This window comes from Armigeres subalbatus, chromosome 2 (assembly GCF_024139115.2).
Source record: "Armigeres subalbatus isolate Guangzhou_Male chromosome 2, GZ_Asu_2, whole genome shotgun sequence".
NCBI classification, from domain to species: Eukaryota; Metazoa; Arthropoda; class Insecta; order Diptera; family Culicidae; genus Armigeres; species Armigeres subalbatus.
In genome coordinates this window covers 96,928,839-96,946,977 of record NC_085140.1, presented here as the reverse complement: position 1 = coordinate 96,946,977, position 18,139 = coordinate 96,928,839, and the positions used below count along the sequence as shown (strand labels likewise).

Here is an 18,139-nt window from a genome sequence, read left to right as displayed (position 1 = left end):
ACCTCAACTCACTCCCACACAAACACTACCGCCCCACCGATAGTGGGAGGATTGAAAGTGCACACTCTGGCCCGCAAACCAGGCAGAGAAAGTAGAACAGCAGAGCAGCATTGGGTTGTGCGCTTCGTTCCTGCATTCCGGGTGTGCATCCAAGCGAAATGACGGAAATCCCAGGCCCAAGGACGACCCAGCTGCACTGAAAGCTTGGGGTTGCAATTGACCCACATGTACACATCACATGACGGTAGGTTGTTAATTGAAGCGAGCTACGGATTATCGTGATCCACGTCGTCGTTGTCATTGCGAGGCTGAAGTGCTATTGAAAAAGGGGTTTTGGTTATTTAAGTTCTTATGTAATGGAAGGAGACTCAACTAGAAATGAAATGTGGGGTGGACAGGTTTCTGTTGGAAAATTGAAATATGCCAATCACTAAACGTTAGAAGCATGAATTCATGTGAACGGTCTACAATAGTTCGACAAACAGCCAAAATAAACAATTATTGTCCATCTCATGCCATAGCATTTTCTTTCTGTCACGAAGGTACGATGATACGAATTTAGAGCTCGGCGTGACCATCAGCGAGTTATGTACTTCCTAAAATTATTAAGAGCCTCCCTAAAATAATTAGGGCGATTGTTACATGTAAGGCTACTTGACACAAGACACAGATTTCCATCGGAAAAATAATCATAGATTCCAGCAATACTTTCAACGATGATTACTTCAAGTTTCCGTGAAAAAATGCTGAAAAAGAATCACTGCAGACAGACCTTTGGAGTATTTCAGAAATGTCTTTGTGAATTCCTTCAGCAACTCTTTTCAGGAGTGGTTCAAACTTTTAATAAAAAATATTCGAGGATTTTTCAAGGAAGTCCTTTGAGAGGCTGAGAAACGATTCCTCCCTAAAATCTATTAGCAAGTGCTTCAATATCTCCAATATTGCTTTGGAAATATTAATGACTCTTTCCAGGACGTCTGTAAGGTTCTAGAATGATGCTCTCATTTAATTTGAGAACCAAACATATGGACCTTGTGAGGGTGAGATATATTAGAAATTGAGCAATCCACTTCCAGCGTGCATTGATGACAGATATGCAAATATCATCCGTATAGCGGTTCGGTTGCCAACATTAACTAGTGAATAGACGAGTCCAAGTAAAAATAAGAAGAAGACACACGACGGTGTTAACTTTGACAGATCCTATAGCGCAGCATAGGAAGATCATTTTAAAATGCTTATAATAAATTCTAGACTAACTGTAATTAAAATCTGATTGATGTATGATACAGAAAAAGTTCCGAAGTTTATGATAGATACATTTTTGGAAAATATACAAAAAAAATTAGATAAGCTTCAAAATACGTACTTTACAACTTTTTCCGTATCGTACATCAATCAGATTTTAATTACAATTTGTCTAGAATTTATTATAAGCATTTTAAAATGATCTTCCTATGTTGCGCTGTAGGATCTGTCAAAGTTAACACCGTCGTATGTCTTCTTCTTATTTTTACTTGGATTCGTCTATAGCAGGCCATGACTTTGCCTCTTTCCTCGTCGGGCAACCAACGAAGTTGCACGCTTGATAAGACAGCACACAAGCGATCAAACCAACGGATAGCTCGTTCGGCGGAATTGTCGATTCTGCTGGATTGTTCTTGGTTGGAAATTATTGTTTTGTAAGTATCCTGTGGGTGTGATTGGAACATTTTAGCTCTTCGATTTCGACTGGTTTGCTCATCGGTTTCGACTTGTAGTGTCGAAGACCGTGCTCTGGAAGAGCGTCGGATTGAATGTTTTGTCCATTGGTTTCTACTTGCGATGTCGAAGACGCTCTGAAAGAGCATCGGATTGAATGATTTGCTTATCGGTTTCGATATGTGATTCGACTTGTGATGTCGAAGACGCTCTGGAAAACCGTCGGATTGAATGATTTGATCATCGGTTTTGACTTGTGATGTCGAAGACACTCTGAAAAGTGTCGGATTGAATGATTTGCTCATCGGTTTCGACTTACGATGTCGTTCTCTGGGAAAGCGTCGGAATGAATGATTTGCTTATCGGTTTCGACTTGTAGTGTCTCACGTATACTTAATTTCAAAGTCTCTACTTCGAACAGATATTTCTAGCATGGCGCGCTTTTTTAAAACTTATGCGAATATAAATACGAATCCAAATCAGTGTCACGCATAATTTATTAAGGAATGGCTGTCCTCGATAGGAAAAGCTGTACATTAGACATGTCCATTATTATTATTATTTAATCAGACTAAGGCCGAAGTGGCCTGTGCGGTATATAAGAGTCTTCTCCATTCGGCTCGGTCCATGGCTACACGTCGCCAACCACGCAGTCTACGGAGGGTCCGCAAGTCATCTTCCACCTGATCGATCCACCTTGCCCGCTGCGCACCTCGCCTTCTTGTGCCCGTCGGATCGTTGTCGAGAACCATTTTCACCGGGTTACTGTCCGACATTCTGGCTACGTGCCCGGCCCATCGCAGTCGTCCGATTTTCGCGGTGTGAACGATGGATGGTTCTCCCAACAGCTGATGCAATTCGTGGTTCATTCGCCTCCTCCACGTACCGTCCGCCATCTGCACCCCACCATAGATGGTACGCAGCACTTTCCTTTCGAAAACTCCAAGTGCGCGTTGGTCCTCCACGAGCATCGTCCAGGTCTCGTGTCCGTAGAGGACTACCGGTCTAATTAGCGTTTTGTAGATTGTCAGTTTGGTACGTCGGCGAACTCTATTCGATCGGAGCGTCTTGCGGAGTCCAAAGTACGTACGATTTCCAGCCACTATGCGTCTCCGAATTTCTCTGCTGGTGCCATTTTCGGCAGTCACCAGTGAGCCCAAGTACACAAATTCTTCTACCACCTCGATTTCGTCACCACCGATGCAAACTCGCGGTGGGTGGCTCACATTGTCTTCTCTTGAACCTCTTCCTATCATGAAGACATGTCCATGCAATTGTTTACAACTATTTTAGTTTGATCTTGGGCAAAATAGCATAAACTCGCTGGTTTCCCCAGCAGTGTTCTATTCATGGTTGATTTTTTTTCAATTTGATGAAATAATTATGTTGCTACTAAAATAGATGCCGTAAGAGTAAAATCAGGCTCCACGGGAAGGCATCGGAATGAATGATTTGCTAATCGGTTTCGATATGTGATGTTGAAGCTGCTGTTGTAGATTGAAGCTGCGTCGGATTGAATAATTTGTCCATCGGTTCCGACTTGTGATGTCGAAGACGCTCTGGAAAACCGTCGGATTGAATGATTCGATCATCGGTTCCGACTTTGCTCTTAGATGTTTGAATCACGTTTAATTCGAACTTCAGCAATAGTAGTTGTAAACAGCAGTAGTGTCATAGTTGCTGTGTTTTTGTCTATCCGGTACAAAGTTTGACGACATTTTCTACCGAAGATGGATTTTTCTCGAGATACAGTCAAAAATCCCAACTTCGGAAGTACATAGTGCGCTGGATTGATGGATTCACATAAAGATGCGCAGAACAACATTTTTTTAGTTTGGCAGTTAAAACTTCTTTAGAAAGTTCGGTTCGGAAGTCCCTACTTCCGAATTCTAATTTTGTGCTGCGTCGACAATTCAAGACAAAATTTTCAAAACGACTTATCAGCTTTGTAAACAAGGATTCAATCAACGATTTGACGAATCTGATAGTTCTCCCACGCAAACCAACACCACCAATAGGTAGGCGAAGGTTTCCGCTAACTGTTGATAGTGTTGGTTTGCGTGAGAGAGCTATCAGATTCGTCAAATCGTCGTTTGAATCTTTGTTTACAAAAGCAGATAAGTCGTTTTGAAAATTTTGTCTTGAATTCATGTAAAAGCATGACAATTTAACCCTTAAAGGCGTAAGGCGATATTTTTAGAAATCGTTGGACATATTTTTAACGTAAATAACCATTAAAATGATTAACATTAAACGTATTTTTGGTTTGTTGTTTTAAAACAACATTGCGCATTTAAGCGTTGAATGACAAGACAGCTATTACTAGTTATTTTCGTGATCGTCATGTGAAAGCGAAACATTAAAAAAACACTTAAAAATGTGACCTGTGGTTTAAGTTTAAATGCGATCATGATGAAAACATTTGTATTTTTTTTAATTGAAATGAAATGCTGTAAGAAATGATTTATTTTTGTTTTCAATATGATACACTCTACATACAATGTTCTAATACACTCCAAAAAAAATATAAACAGAATTTCACACGTATAGAATAGTCATGTGATGTGGCAATATCAAATAAACAGTGAGACAAGTACCGTATTATCACGTGTCATATATATTCGTCATTATCATCTCATCGATATTCAAAAGCATGACATTTCGTGCATCAAAATCAGAAAAGCAAGTTTTATGTTTTTCGAACGTAGGTACGAAGGAAGATAAAATCCTCAACAACTTTGACCTTGAATTTTTCGTGCCCGTCGTCATCATCGGGCCGAATCGTTTTTCCAGGAAAGCCGAACCCGTACCACGTGCTGTTGCACGACATCCATATTGCATCCTGGCTCGAGCTGCATCTCGTGCCGGATGCAACCCCCTGATAAATCTCATTGACCTCAATCTATCTGCTCAATATCTATCTATACATAGAAGTCTATAAGACATCGTTTCATTACCTAATCACTGAAAATCTGGAACAACTTCGCCGCCCCGTGCTGTTGCCATTCCAGACGGTTCCCGTCGCGGTGGCATTGTATGCAAATCGGTTCCATCTTCCCAGAAACCGCACCAACGGATTCACATGGGAAACTGCGATCATAATCACAGCGCGCAGACGAGCAATCAAATTTTGTTCTCACACGTGAAAAAGGTTTTCGTTGGGGTCCAACTTCTTTCGAATCGAATGGTGAGCTTCGTAAGGTCTCTCACCCACACAAACACCACATTAGCGTGCCCCCTAGAAATGGAAGAGCCAATCCAGAGGGGTCAAAGAACTGAACCTCTTCCGTAACGAACTTCCACGACTGTGGGGGTCAAATCGAAGCAGGCGTTTAAATTTTTTCGCAAAACTCTCCACACTTTCACACCAAAAAAGTATAGTTTCGCGATTCATCCACTCACTCAATCAACCGCACAACACACATTAGTTGGCGCAGTTTCGCCGGGATGGAACGTTATTGCGGCCTGCTTCGGTTATTCGACTTATTCTCACGTTCCAACGAATCAGCGGACGCAAAGACATACGACAGAAACTGGTTTTATTATAGGAGTAAAGTGCGCTTATCCGGTTACCGGCTTTTTTTCTGAAGCCGGGTTATGTAACATCAGAAATTTTCTTTATTTTCATTGCAAAAAGTCTTTTGTTGTCTATTGTTTTCCACGAATAAGATAATCAGTAGAATCTACTTACGGTACCGATGAAATAATTTTGGCACTTTTCACTAAAAACTGTTAAATTAATTATCTCCAAACACTATCACCAAAACTCCCAGCAGGAGTCACTCGTATTCACTAATCAAATTATCTTCCAACAATTACATAAAATCCACCACATAAATCCTGCCAGAAGTTTAGCGCAGCGTCACGAGATGAAAATCTACCAAGTCCCTAGGAAAAGGCCTCAACACTGTACCCTAAAAAACCTGACTGCACCGTTTCCCAGGCTTGGGCACTTGGGGAGAGACCACTAACCTTCTATCAACCGCTGAACTCAAGATTCAACTGTACAATGATCGTACGGTCGGTGCCAGTTTATTTCAACCGTTTTTTCGGGATTCGCCGGGTGCCCCCCACTACCCGAAGCCGATTTGGATACACGATACTCTCGCGTCCGTCGCATGCATGTAGGTATGGAAAAGAATCGTTTGCGGGAAGAAGCACATCCAATACGACGACGAATGACGCCAGCGCGCGCAAACAGCGAAACATGCTGCTGCGGTGATGTCGTCCATGTGCGTGTTTGTGCCGCGCGGTTCGGATCGTCGTCGGCTTGAGCGACATCGCAAGCCCACACACACGAACACGAACGTGCGACGTTCGGGGACGAGCCCTCTTCTTTTGCTTTTCCTACGTGGTGCGAACAACCAACCGTGAGCCGTGGTTTCCTGCCCTGGTTCGATATTCCGTCGCGCATAGTGTGGCATCTCGTTGCGGTAAAGATGCAGCCCGCGCGACATGCTGACGTCAGAAATGGGTGGGTGGAAAAGTGTTGCACGGGTGGATGTGTGCAGCTGGGATGCCACATCACGGTAGAACCGTTCGAATACGATAATTCAATGGAAACGGAAGCAACGCAAAAAATCTGAATGCGCAGATGCGTTGTTTTCCGAAGAGGACGAAAAGCATTTACACATATACTTAATGTAACTATGTTTGACAATGCAATGCTCCACGATGTGATAACATTTATCACATGTTCGCTATTTTATTTGCGTCAGCTGTGATTAGATAAGAGAAGGAGTGAAGTGATGCAAGTGTTTGCCGGCTGGATGAAAATTTTGTTTGAAGACTACTTTTTCTTTCTAAACATTAGTCATTCATAATTCAAATAGAACCTCACAGGTGCGTTCAATCTTTATAAGTTACAAATATCCTATTAACAAAAAGCCAATTAAAATTAGAAGATATCCACAGTATCCCAAATTGAATTATTTTTGCAGACGCAGAACACTCTTACCATTTTTTTTCTTTTTTTTCTGGAAAAGCTACCGCTCACTTTTTTTATAACTTGACTTATTAAAAATAATGTGAAAATCTGGTTTAAAAATTGAAAAAAACTCAACTCATGTGAAAAAGTTTACATTTCCTGTTGAACTTGAACAATAAACATTTTTTAATCAACCCTTATTGTTATTATTGGAAATTGTCCTACTATATAGAAATATTATTGAAATATATTTTTTAGAGAGCGACTAATGATTCTGCTGGACCAGTCCATTTAAAGATTTCCACCAGTTTAAGTAAAGATGAAAAGGAAATCTCGCTCTAGTACTTCCCATAGAGGCAATTTTCAAGAATTTTATTTAGTTTGAATTTCACAAAAGTGAACTAAATAATATGAAAAGGGCAAGGAAGGGCAATGAATTTGTCAACTTCATAACAGTTCATAATGTGCACATTGCATATTGCTTATATGTAATGGAAATTTATTTAAAACCTCTTCAACCTCTTTATTTAAAAACTTTTCTTCAAAAGATCAAATTAGGTCAAAATTATTTCATCTATAAAAATGATCGTCATGACAACGCTTGTGGTGGGGTCGCCATTGTCATTAATAAACGTTCCAAACATAAATTATAGTCTCCTTTCGAAACTAAAGTTTTTGAAACAAATTTTGGATATTTTTTTTATTGCTGCCTATTTGTCTCCAGTACACTGGGCAGCAAAGGAATTTTTTGAGGAGAGCTGATCTTCAAATTCTAACTCGCAACAAATCTATTTTTTCATAATTGGTGACTTCAATGTCAAACACCGTTCAAGGAATAATGCTCAAAGCCATTCCAATGGTAAAATTTTATTTAAAGATTGTTCTGCGGGATATTACTACATACCAACATGGACCAAATTTCCAGTCAAAATCCTTTAGTTTAAACGGATCATGTCATCTGTGTGGCCATTTGGCAACTCATGCTGACTTTGACTCACCTTCCTGTGACGTTTAAATTCTCACAATAAGCCAATAATAATCCAATCAGCTCTACTTCCAAACGTATATCGATAGGAATTTTGATGTTGATTATCCCTCTCGATCCCAAAAGTGATATTGATAATGCTCTCGTAACTTTGACAAATTTAATTGTCGAAGCCAGAGGCATTGCAATTCCTAAATGTGAAATAAAATTCAACTTCATTATTATTGACGACGATCTTCAGAAATTGATCCGTCTTAAAAATGTGAGGCAAAGGCGATACCAAAGAATTCACGATCCCGCGTTAAAAGTTATTTGGCGAGATTAGCAAAATGAAATAAAAAAACGTTTCGCGAATAATGAGAATAATGTCTAAAAGTTGGATCACAGTTCGAAACCCTTTTGGAAATTAACGAAAATTCGTGAAAAAAGCGCTTAAAAAAGGATATAAAATTTTATTAACAAATGGCGAAAAGGCTCAAAAAATTGCTCAACAGTTTGAGAGTGTCCATTTAAGACTAGGTCTCACTAGTCCAATTGAGGATCAGGTTACACGGAGCTTCGAAGATATTCTCAATCAAGAGAATGTTTTTGTCCCTTCGTTGGGATCCAATTTGGATGAAATGAGATTATTACTCCCACCTTAGCCGTGCGGTAAGAGGCGCGGCTACAAAGCAAGACCATGCTGAGGGTGCCGGTCTAGGCAATTTTCGGATTGGAAATTGTCTCGACTTCCCTGGGCATAAAAGTATCATCGTATTAGCCTCATGATACACGAATGCAAAAATGGTAACTTGGCTTAGAAACCTCGCAGTTAATAACTGTGGAAGTGCTTAATGAACGCTAAGCTGCAAGGCGGCTCTGACCCAGTGTGGGGATGTAATGCCAATAAAAAGAAGAAGAAGAAGAAGAAGAAGAAGAGATCTATTACTAGAAAATTAAAAAATATGAAAGCCCCGGGTGATGATGATATTTTCTACATACTTATCAGAAAACTTCCTGAAAGCTCTTTATCCTTTTTGTTTAATTAATTTAATAAAGTTTTTTAATTGGCATACTTCCCAGATAAATAGAAAAACGCCGGACAAAAATCCAGATGAGGCTTCTAGTTAGGGGGAAAGACGGCTTTGGCAGGTTTTGTTCTATTATTGTCAGGGGGGTTTTTGTCGATCAAATTTTTTGAAATTTGGCCACAATATTCTTGGATATGCAAAGAATGTTTAGGTCAAATTTGAGCATAGTCAGTCATAAAAAAAACCCCTGCCAATAATAGAACAAAACCTGCCAAAGTCGTCATTCCCCCTATCGCCTAATCAGTTTGCTTCCTTCAATAAGCAAACTGTTTGAAAAGATTATTTTAAATTTATGGTTCATTCATTTCATTCATTTATTTAGTCTACATCTAAGCCTATAACACTGAATCAACCATTTGACGCCACAATACACGGTTCGAGGCCGCATCTCTCCATCCTCGAATACGCCCCACGCTCGCCAAGTTGCTTTGCACCTGGTCTGCCCATCTCGCTCGCTGCGCTCCACGTCGTCTCGTACCTACTGGATCGGAAGCGAACATCATCTTTGCAGGGTTGCTGTCCGGCATTCTTGCAACATGTCCTGCCCATCGTACCCTTCCGGCTTTAGCTACCTTCTGGATACTGGGTTCGCCGTAGAGCTGGGCGAGCTCGTGGTTCATTCTTCGCCGCCACACACCGGATTTGCAACCACCCGTTTCTCGAATACTTCGAGTGCTTGCAAGTCCTCCTTGAGCATTGTCCATGTTTCGTGTCCGTAGAGGACAACCGATCTTATTAGCGTCTTGTACATGACACATTTGGTGCGGTGGCGAATCTATTTGACCGCAGTTTCTTCTGGAGCCCGTAGTAGGCCCGACTTCCACAGATGATGCGCCTTCGTATTTCACGACTGACATTGTTATCAGCCGTTAGTAAGGATCCGAGGTAGACGAATTCTTCGACCACCTCGAAGGTATCCCCGTCTATCGTAACACTGCTTCCCAGGCGGGTCCTGTCGCGCTCGGTTCCGCCCACAAGCATGTACTTTGTCTTTGACGCATTCACCACCAGTCCAACTTTTGTTGCTTCACGTTTCAGGCGGGTGTACAGTTCTGCCACCTTTGCAAATGTTCGGCCGACAATGTCCATGTCATCCGCGAAGCAAATAAATTGGCTGGATCTATTGAAAATCAAATCCCGGCTGTTACACCCGGCTCTCCACATGGAACCTTCTAGCGCAATGTTGAACAACAGGCACGAAATTCCTTCACCTGACAGACGACGGAAAATGATCTGGGATATCACTTTGTAGGCAGCATTGAGGATGGTGATCGCTCGAAAGTACTCACACTCCAGCTTGTCGCCTTGTAGATAGGGCATCTTGTAGATAGGGCATATAACCCTTTCCTTCCACTCCTCCGATAGCTGTTCAGTTTCCCAGATTCTGACTATCAGTTTGTGCAGGCAAGTGGCTAGCTTTTCCGGACCCATCTTGATGAGCTCAGCTCCGATACCATCCTTACCAGCTGCTTTATTGGTCTTTGGCTGTTGGATGGCATCCTCAATTTCCCTCAAGGTGGGGGCTGGTTGGCTTCCATCGTCCGCTGAACTGACGTAGTCATCTCCTCCGCTGCCTTGACTTTCACTGCCTGTACTCTCAGCGCCATTCAACTGTTTCTAGTACTGCTGCCACCTTTCGATCACCACACGTTCGTCCGCCAAGATGCTCCCATCCTTATCCCGGCACATTTCGGCTCGCGGCACGAAGCTCTTCTGGGTATGCGTTGAGCTTCTGATAGAACTTGCGTGTTTCTTGAGAACGGCACAGCTGTTCCATCTCCTCGCACTCCGCTTCTTCCAGGCGGCGTTTCTTCTCCTGAAAAAGGCGGGTCTCCGCTTCCGTCTATAATGTTCCATGTTCTGCCGGGTACCTTGCTGCAGCGCGACCGCCCGCGCTGCGTCCTTCTCCTCCAGAATCTGTCTGCACTCTTCGTCAAACCAATCGTTCCGTCGACTTCGACCCATATACCCGACGTTGTTCTCCGCTGCGTCGTTAATGGCTGCTTTAACTGTATTCCAGCAGTCCTCAAGAGGGGGCCCATCGAGCTCACCCTCTTCCGGCAACGCTGCTTTGAGATGCTGCGCGTATGCAGTGGCGACATCAGGTTGCTTCAGTCGCTCTAGGTCGTACCGCGGCGGTCGTCGGTACCGAACATTGTTGATGACGGATAGTTTTGGGCGCAGTTACACCATCACCAGATAGTGGTCAGAGTCGATGTTTGCGCCACGATATGTTCTGACGTCGATAATGTCGGAGAAGTGGCGTCCATCAATCAGAACGTGGTCGATTTGTGATTCTGTCTGCAGTGGTGATCTCCAGCTGTACCGATACGGAAGGCTGTGTTGGAAGTAGGTGCTGCGAATGACCATATTCTTGGAGGCGGCAAAATCAATTAGTCGTAGGCTGTTTTCGTTCGTCAGCCGGTGAGCGCTGAACTTTCCAATAGTCGGTCTAAACTTCTCCTCGTGGCCAACCTGAGCGTTCAAATCTCCTATGATGATTTTGACGTCGTGGCTTGGGCAGCTGTCGTACTCACGTTCAGCTGCGCGTAGAATGCGTCCTTATCATCATCAGTGCTTCCGGAGTGTGGGCTATGGACGTTGTTTATGCTGAAGTTGAAGAATCGGCCTATGATCCTCAACCTGAACATTTTTTCATTGATCGGCCACCACCCGATCACGCGCCTTTGCATATCTCCCATCACTATGAAAGCAGTTCCCAGCTCGTGTGTGTTGCCGCAGCTCTGGTAGATGGTATGATTACCTCTAAACGTTCGCACCATTGATCCCTTCACCCTTCCTTCACCCATGCCGAATCCACGGACCTTGAGCACATCGGCGAGTATACGTGAGCTCCCGATGAGGTTGAGAAATTTGCAGTTCCACGAACCGAGTTTCCAATCGCTATTCCCTTTTCGTTGCAGTGGTCTCCGCCGATGGTTCCGGTCCATACTCTCTTGTTGATTGTTCGTTGCGTGAGTTTTTGCGGCTGGCTTGCAGGGCCTGACACCAAACCCCCTAAATTCCCGGTGGACATTGGTGCACAGTTTCACTTAGAGTCCCTCGCTGGCACTCGGACGATGATCAGCCGCCCTAACATGGAGAACAGATGCTGTTGTGAGCCGATCCTGACATGGAGAACAGACGCTCAATAAGATTTGCACCTCCGGAGAGGAGCAAACCCCCCTTCCCTGTCAGCATACGACCATAGTTCCCACCTGGATTGGTTACCCGATCTTCCCTAAAGTTGCTCGTATCCCGGCCAGTACCAGGGAGGTAGGGATAGGAGTTGCTGGGTAAGAGGCTAAGGACCGCGGGATGGGGTCTATTTTATTCCTTCAGGTACGCGAAGTTTCAATGGTACGCTTTACCCAGCATTTGCCGTGCCAACCCGACCAGTAGATAGTAACAGATTTATATCAGACCTTGTTATTCTGTTACAGCAGTTTTTTATAACAGCGGTTGTTATAAAACATGTACCATTAGTAGTTAAAATAACAAAAATTGTAACAAAATCTCTTCTAGTTTTAACAAAATTATTACTAAATATGTTATTAATTAAACAAAAATATAACTCGTTGTGTTACATAAAAAGTGGTGAAAATAGCTTGTACTATATCAAATTATGTTCCTGAAAAGATTATGATTATCCATAATGTAGGCAATTAAGTTTGTCCAGCTGGTTCAACTTTGGATGAAGATTCAAGTTATACTGCAGTTGGTACCTCACTTTTTTCCAATTCCTATCTACCAAAAATTTAGGCAATATTTTTTCGGTAGAAATAAACATAACACATTATGTTATAATCATGTTATGACGATCATGAAATTTTATTTCCTCCATCTTTGACAGAGAATTTATAACAAAATTATTGCAAGTTTTGTTATTTGTAACACATATTGATATAATTGTGATAAAATTTTGTTATGACTAACTAGTCGGGAAGTACCTTTATTGGTCCTTTTTCAATGGATTAAAATTGGTTCCGAGTTTCTTTGCCATAAGCGTCCTTAGTTTGTATATTGCTCGAATTAAAAAAAATCACTTTAAATTTTCATTATTGGGGTTTTTTTGTTTTTTTCCCTGACCTCAATGAAAATTCCCTGACTTTCCCTGACATTCCAGGTCCAAAATGAAATTCCCTGACTTTCCCAGGCTTTCCAGGTAGTTAACACCCTGTTAAACTAAACTTAACCTTTAATCAAAACTAAGGGTACAAGAAGTGGTCATTTGACCAAACAGATCATTTGACCGAATTGGTCGTTCATCCCAATAGGTCATTCGGTTGAATATGTCATTCGGCCAATTAGATCATTTGACGCCTCTCTTCTCAAACATCATTTCTCACTTCTCACTGCGAAACGTGAGAAAAGAGATCTCTCTTCTCACTTGACTTTCCTCACTTTTCACAGTGAGATCGTCTCACTTCTCACTCCTTATTTCTTACTTCTTGCTGTGAAAATGGAGAAAAGCGAAGTGAGAAGTGAGACATTTGACTACTCACTTCGCACTTCTCACTTCCCACACAGAAATGAGGAGTGAGAAGTGAGACCTCTTGAGGCCAAACGGCCTATTCGTCTTTTCCGGTATTTTTTAAAGCTTTTTTCCTTGATTTTCTATTTTATAAGTTCATCACGTTTTCGGTCAAATGACCTAGTTGGCCAAACGATATTTTTGGCCAAGTGGCCCTTTCTGACAAACGGCTTTTTTGGCCAATTACCATTTCAGGCAAACGATATTTTCGGCTTAATGGCTCTTTCTGCTAAATGACCATTTCGACCAAATGACTTATTCGGCCATATTGCCTATTCGGCCAATTGACCTATTCGGCCAAATGACCTATTCGGCCAAATGACTTAATCGGCTATATGACCCTTTCAGCCTAATGGACTGTTCGACTAAATGGCATATTCGGCCTAACAACTTTCTGCCTAGTGGCCTTCTGCCAAATTACTTAAACGGCCCTTCACCATAAATTATATGTGACAAATTATCTAACAAAAAACCTAATAAATATTCAAATGTCAACAAATTTTTGCTGCGATGCGGTTGTACTTGGATTAAGGTGGTTATACAACAAAGCCACAAATCGGCCATCTTGGAAACCACGTGCTTTTTCTAGTGATTTTTCAAGAGCACGAATTGAGAGAACCACAACGCCCATGGAGATTAAACATCTGTAGATCGTTTGCTTACTTATGCTAAACAATCGACTTCAATTTCAACATTGTACGAAAATTATTACGCTAGATTTGAGCTTTTCATAACAGGAGTAGAAACCGTGTGGTGAATTTGAAACTCACCACTTGGCTTGATTGTATAATCACCTTAAAATAGCTTGCCAAACGAGACCAGGTCCCCAGGTTGTGAAAAACTCGTTATTTTTCAACAACCTGATCGAAACATGCCACTTATCGTTTTAACACCCGTCTACTAAGATGTTTGAAAAAACAAATACCTTTTAGGTTACTTCTAACAGAATCCAAGTTTCAAAGTGGTCGCGTTTTAGGGGGCAAAGCACTCGATACGGAAGCAACGCACAACTGTCATTTTTATTTTTTTCACGCAGCAAAGCTGAATCAACAAAAATGACGGTCACTCACCTTAAGTCGACCGGTTTCGGGCGCGATGTAGCCTATCATCAGGATAGTCGGTCGACCTTAGGAATTTTTTTTAAATCTTAGTTGACGAGCGTAAAAACGATAAGTGTTATGTCTTGTCTCGCGTCGCGTTTTATAAGTGGAATCAGAATATTTTACATAAACTTGAATTGGTTTTCGCTTGGCGTACGAATGGAGCCACGAGTATGTTTTCGTTAATAGCTGAGCAGAATAGATGAACAAACGTATCTATTCTGCTCAGCTTATGCGTATTTATGCAATGAATGCTACTGACTTTTCGAAAGTATCAGGCTGTAAAGATACTGCGGAACATTTGCAAAGCTGTCGTAGGATACACCCAACCGGCGGTTGTTAGATTTTCTAACAATTCTGTATAAGAATCTACCAAAACCTGTATAAGAATTGGGCATATGCGAAATTGTTAGATTCTTATACAAAAAATGTAAGAAAACCTTACAAAATTGTTAGATTCTTATACAATATTTGTATAAGAATCTAACAATTTTGCATATGCCCAATTCTTATACAGGTTTTGGTAGATTCTTATACAGAATTGTTAGAAAATCTAACAACCGCCGGTTGGGTGTACAGTTCCATCTGTTGTAATGCTTTTGTACACTTTTGAAAATCATTTTGTAATGGCATAAACAATCCCGATTGTCAACCCATTAGACCATCTTTATCATGTTCTCATCCAAAATGCAAAGACTTCATCGGACTTGAATAAAAAAATGAATCCATTGTGAATAATTTCGAATTGCATAGCATTAACATTGTTACGGTGTAATTCGTAGATTGGACACTAATGATACTCATGTTTTACTTTTGAGATACTTATCTAGAATGCTATCAGAAATCAAGAAGGGGAGTGGTCCTTGATTCCAGTCTTAAACAAAAATACCAAAAGCAAGGGGATACTACTCCTGGCCACGCCCATCTTCACCGTAACTAGGGAGAGGAAGGAAGTGTTGATGTAGTACTTACTTAACGAGGGGCCACCGACTTAGCGACACCCTCATAAGTACCACGGAGTTGGATAATGAGGAAGGTATTCGTTGGGTCAGGATTTGCCTGTAGCTGGCAATGTAACCGTGGTAGATCTTACCCCGTAACACACCACGTAAAGGTATCTACCCAGCATTACGGGTAATTGTGAATAATTTCGAATTGGCAAACCAATAGTCGAATGACCATTAATAATTCAATTCTGTGGTTATGGACTAGAATTGCAATTCTTAGGAAACAGCAAGACTAGATGAAAGTATCGCCTCGTCTGAGCGACCAAATTCCAACAAATTATCTCAGCAAAATGGTCGAGTAAGTAAATTATTCCAAAAAGATGACTCGTAGTCAGTCGATGAGTGAGAGGGTAAGGAATGATAAACTCGATACAAATTTTGAAAAATCCCTTCAATAAAGTAATAAAAAAGACAGGATAAGGCCATTTGTTCAATTTAATTATTTCATTGGTCGAATAAGTCAACTAGCCAAGTAAATTCACATATCTCATATATCAGTAGTTGAATAAATCAACCACCCAAACAGTAAAATTTTCTATTTATCAAAACAACCAACAAATTGAAAGTTTCATCAAACTTCGCTTTAATAGCTAAAACATCCTGCTCCAATCACTTATGAATATTTCTTATCAAGTAAAATATGTATACTTGTCTTTTCTTTATCAGGTTTGCAAGGTAACTAACATGCCCAACTTGAATCATTCGGAAAAAGAGAGAGCCAACGACCTACCAGCAATAATGAAACTGGAACCAGTTATCGAGTGCATTGCCAAAATATCATAATTTTATTCGTCGAAGGATATATTCTTACGTGAAAGGAAGTGAAAGTACACGCTTCTTGGCATATTAAACATAAGCTCCGTATAGAAATTTACGATCATTCGTAGTTTGCATCTCCAAGTTGAAGGCTCGTCGTTAGGTGAACGGAACAGCGTTTTGGTTGATGTGTAGAATAATTGTGAATAAGGATTTAACATGGGACGCAAAACAACTTCATTACTGATAGTGTTGGTTTACAGTGTTATTGTGAAGAGCGCGACTATGAATCAGAATCGAAGACAATCAAGATTTAGGCCCAATCAATATGGACCAGGGGTACACAATACTTACACTTACTACCCTAGTGCAGAAGAGCTGGCTGCGATCGCTGCGGGTTCAGGAAACAATCACACTTCTACTACACTACTAGATCCTGGTCACGATACTACGCCCAAGCCGGGTCATGGATGTTCACCACCAAATAAGTGTCCACCGGGTTCAGGAAACGGTCACGGCCCAGATCCTAGTCACGGTACTACGCCCAAGCCGGGCAATGGATGTTCACCACCAAATAAGTGCCCGCCGGACTCTGGAAATGGTCACGGCCCAGATCCTGGTCATGTTACTACGCCCAAGCCGGGTCATGGATGTTCACCACCAAATAAGTGTCCACCGGGTTCAGGAAACGGTCACGGCCCAGATCCTAGTCACGGTACTACGCCCAAGCCGGGCAATGGATGTTCACCACCAAATAAGTGCCCACCAGGTTCTGGAAATGGTCACGGCCCAGATCCTGGTCACGGTACTACGCCCAAGCCGGGTCATGGATGTTCACCACCAAACAAGTGTCCACCGGGTTCTGGAAATGGTCACGGCCCAGATCCTGGTCACGGTACTACTCCCAAGCCGGGTCATGGATGTTTACCACCAAATAAGTGCCCACCAGGTTCTGGAAATGGTCACGTCCCCGATCCTGGTCACGGTACTACGCCCAAGCCGGGTCATGGATGTTCACCACCAAATAAGTGTCCACCGGGCTCAGGAAATGGTCACGGCCCAGATCCTAGTCACGGTACTACGCCCAAGCCGGGCAATGGATGTTCACCACCAAATAAGTGTCCACCGGGCTCAGGAAATGGTCACGGCCCAGATCCTAGTCACGGTACTACGCCCAAACCGGGCAATGGATGTTCACCACCAAATAAGTGCCCACCAGGTTCTGGAAATGGTCACGTCCCCGATCCTGGTCACGGTACTACGCCCAAGCCGGGTCATGGATGTTCACCACCAAACAACTGTCCACCGGGTTCTGGAAATGGTCACGGCCCAGATCCTGGTCACGGTACTACGCCCAAGCCGGGTCATGGATGTTTACTACCAAATAAGTGCCCGCCGGGCTCAGGAAATGGTCACGGCCCAGATCATGGTCATGGTACTACGCCCAAGCCGGGTCATGGATGTTCACCACCAAACAAGTGTCCACCGGGTTCTGGAAATGGTCACGTTCCAGATTCTGAATATCCAAAGTGCCCTTGTTGTGAAATATATCATATCTTGGGGCCTTGGCTTCAACCTATTTTAGAATCCTCAGAATCTGGTTGTTCTACGTGTTCATGTTGTAACTGTTATCCCTGTAAAGGATCTCAATCATCTTCTTGTTCAGGTTATGGCCCTAGTTCTGAATCAAATCACGGCGGTTTGTCTTCATCACATTCCAGCAATGGATCGGGAAATTCTAATGGACCATGGTCTTCATCAGCTTCAGGATCAGGATCGCTCCAAGGCACGGGAATGTCGACAACTATCAATCATTCGTTGAACAAACTTAGCATGGAGTATAGGCCGCTGTGGTTCCTAGCAAGCCAACATAAACCGTCAGACCAAATATTTCCTTTTACAAGTAGCCCTCCTAAACTGCATAGCGATTTCCTGTTGTCCCCGCAGGATTCGCCCACAGTGGTAAGCACCAATCCAGACAAGCCAGTGCCGAATATTCTTTTATCTCTAGAGGGTTTTCTCTCGACGTTGCAGGACACTAATAAACAGTTGGAAAATG

The 18,139-nt window shown here is 42.3% G+C and overlaps 1 protein-coding gene across 2 annotated transcripts in view; it reads right to left on the bottom strand.

The window, feature by feature from the left end:
• The window catches only part of LOC134210215 (arginine kinase 1), a 148,135-nt gene that overhangs the window by 37,843 nt on the left and 92,153 nt on the right, over nucleotides 1-18,139 (bottom strand). The window contains exon 1 of one of the 2 annotated variants that reach the window (XM_062686261.1): nucleotides 5,674-5,829. The exons of the other annotated variant lie outside the window; for it this stretch is intronic. The gene's annotated coding sequence lies outside the window, so the exon portion shown is untranslated. Of the gene's footprint in view, nucleotides 1-5,673; nucleotides 5,830-18,139 lie in introns of those variants that run through there. 2 annotated transcript variants of the gene reach the window in all.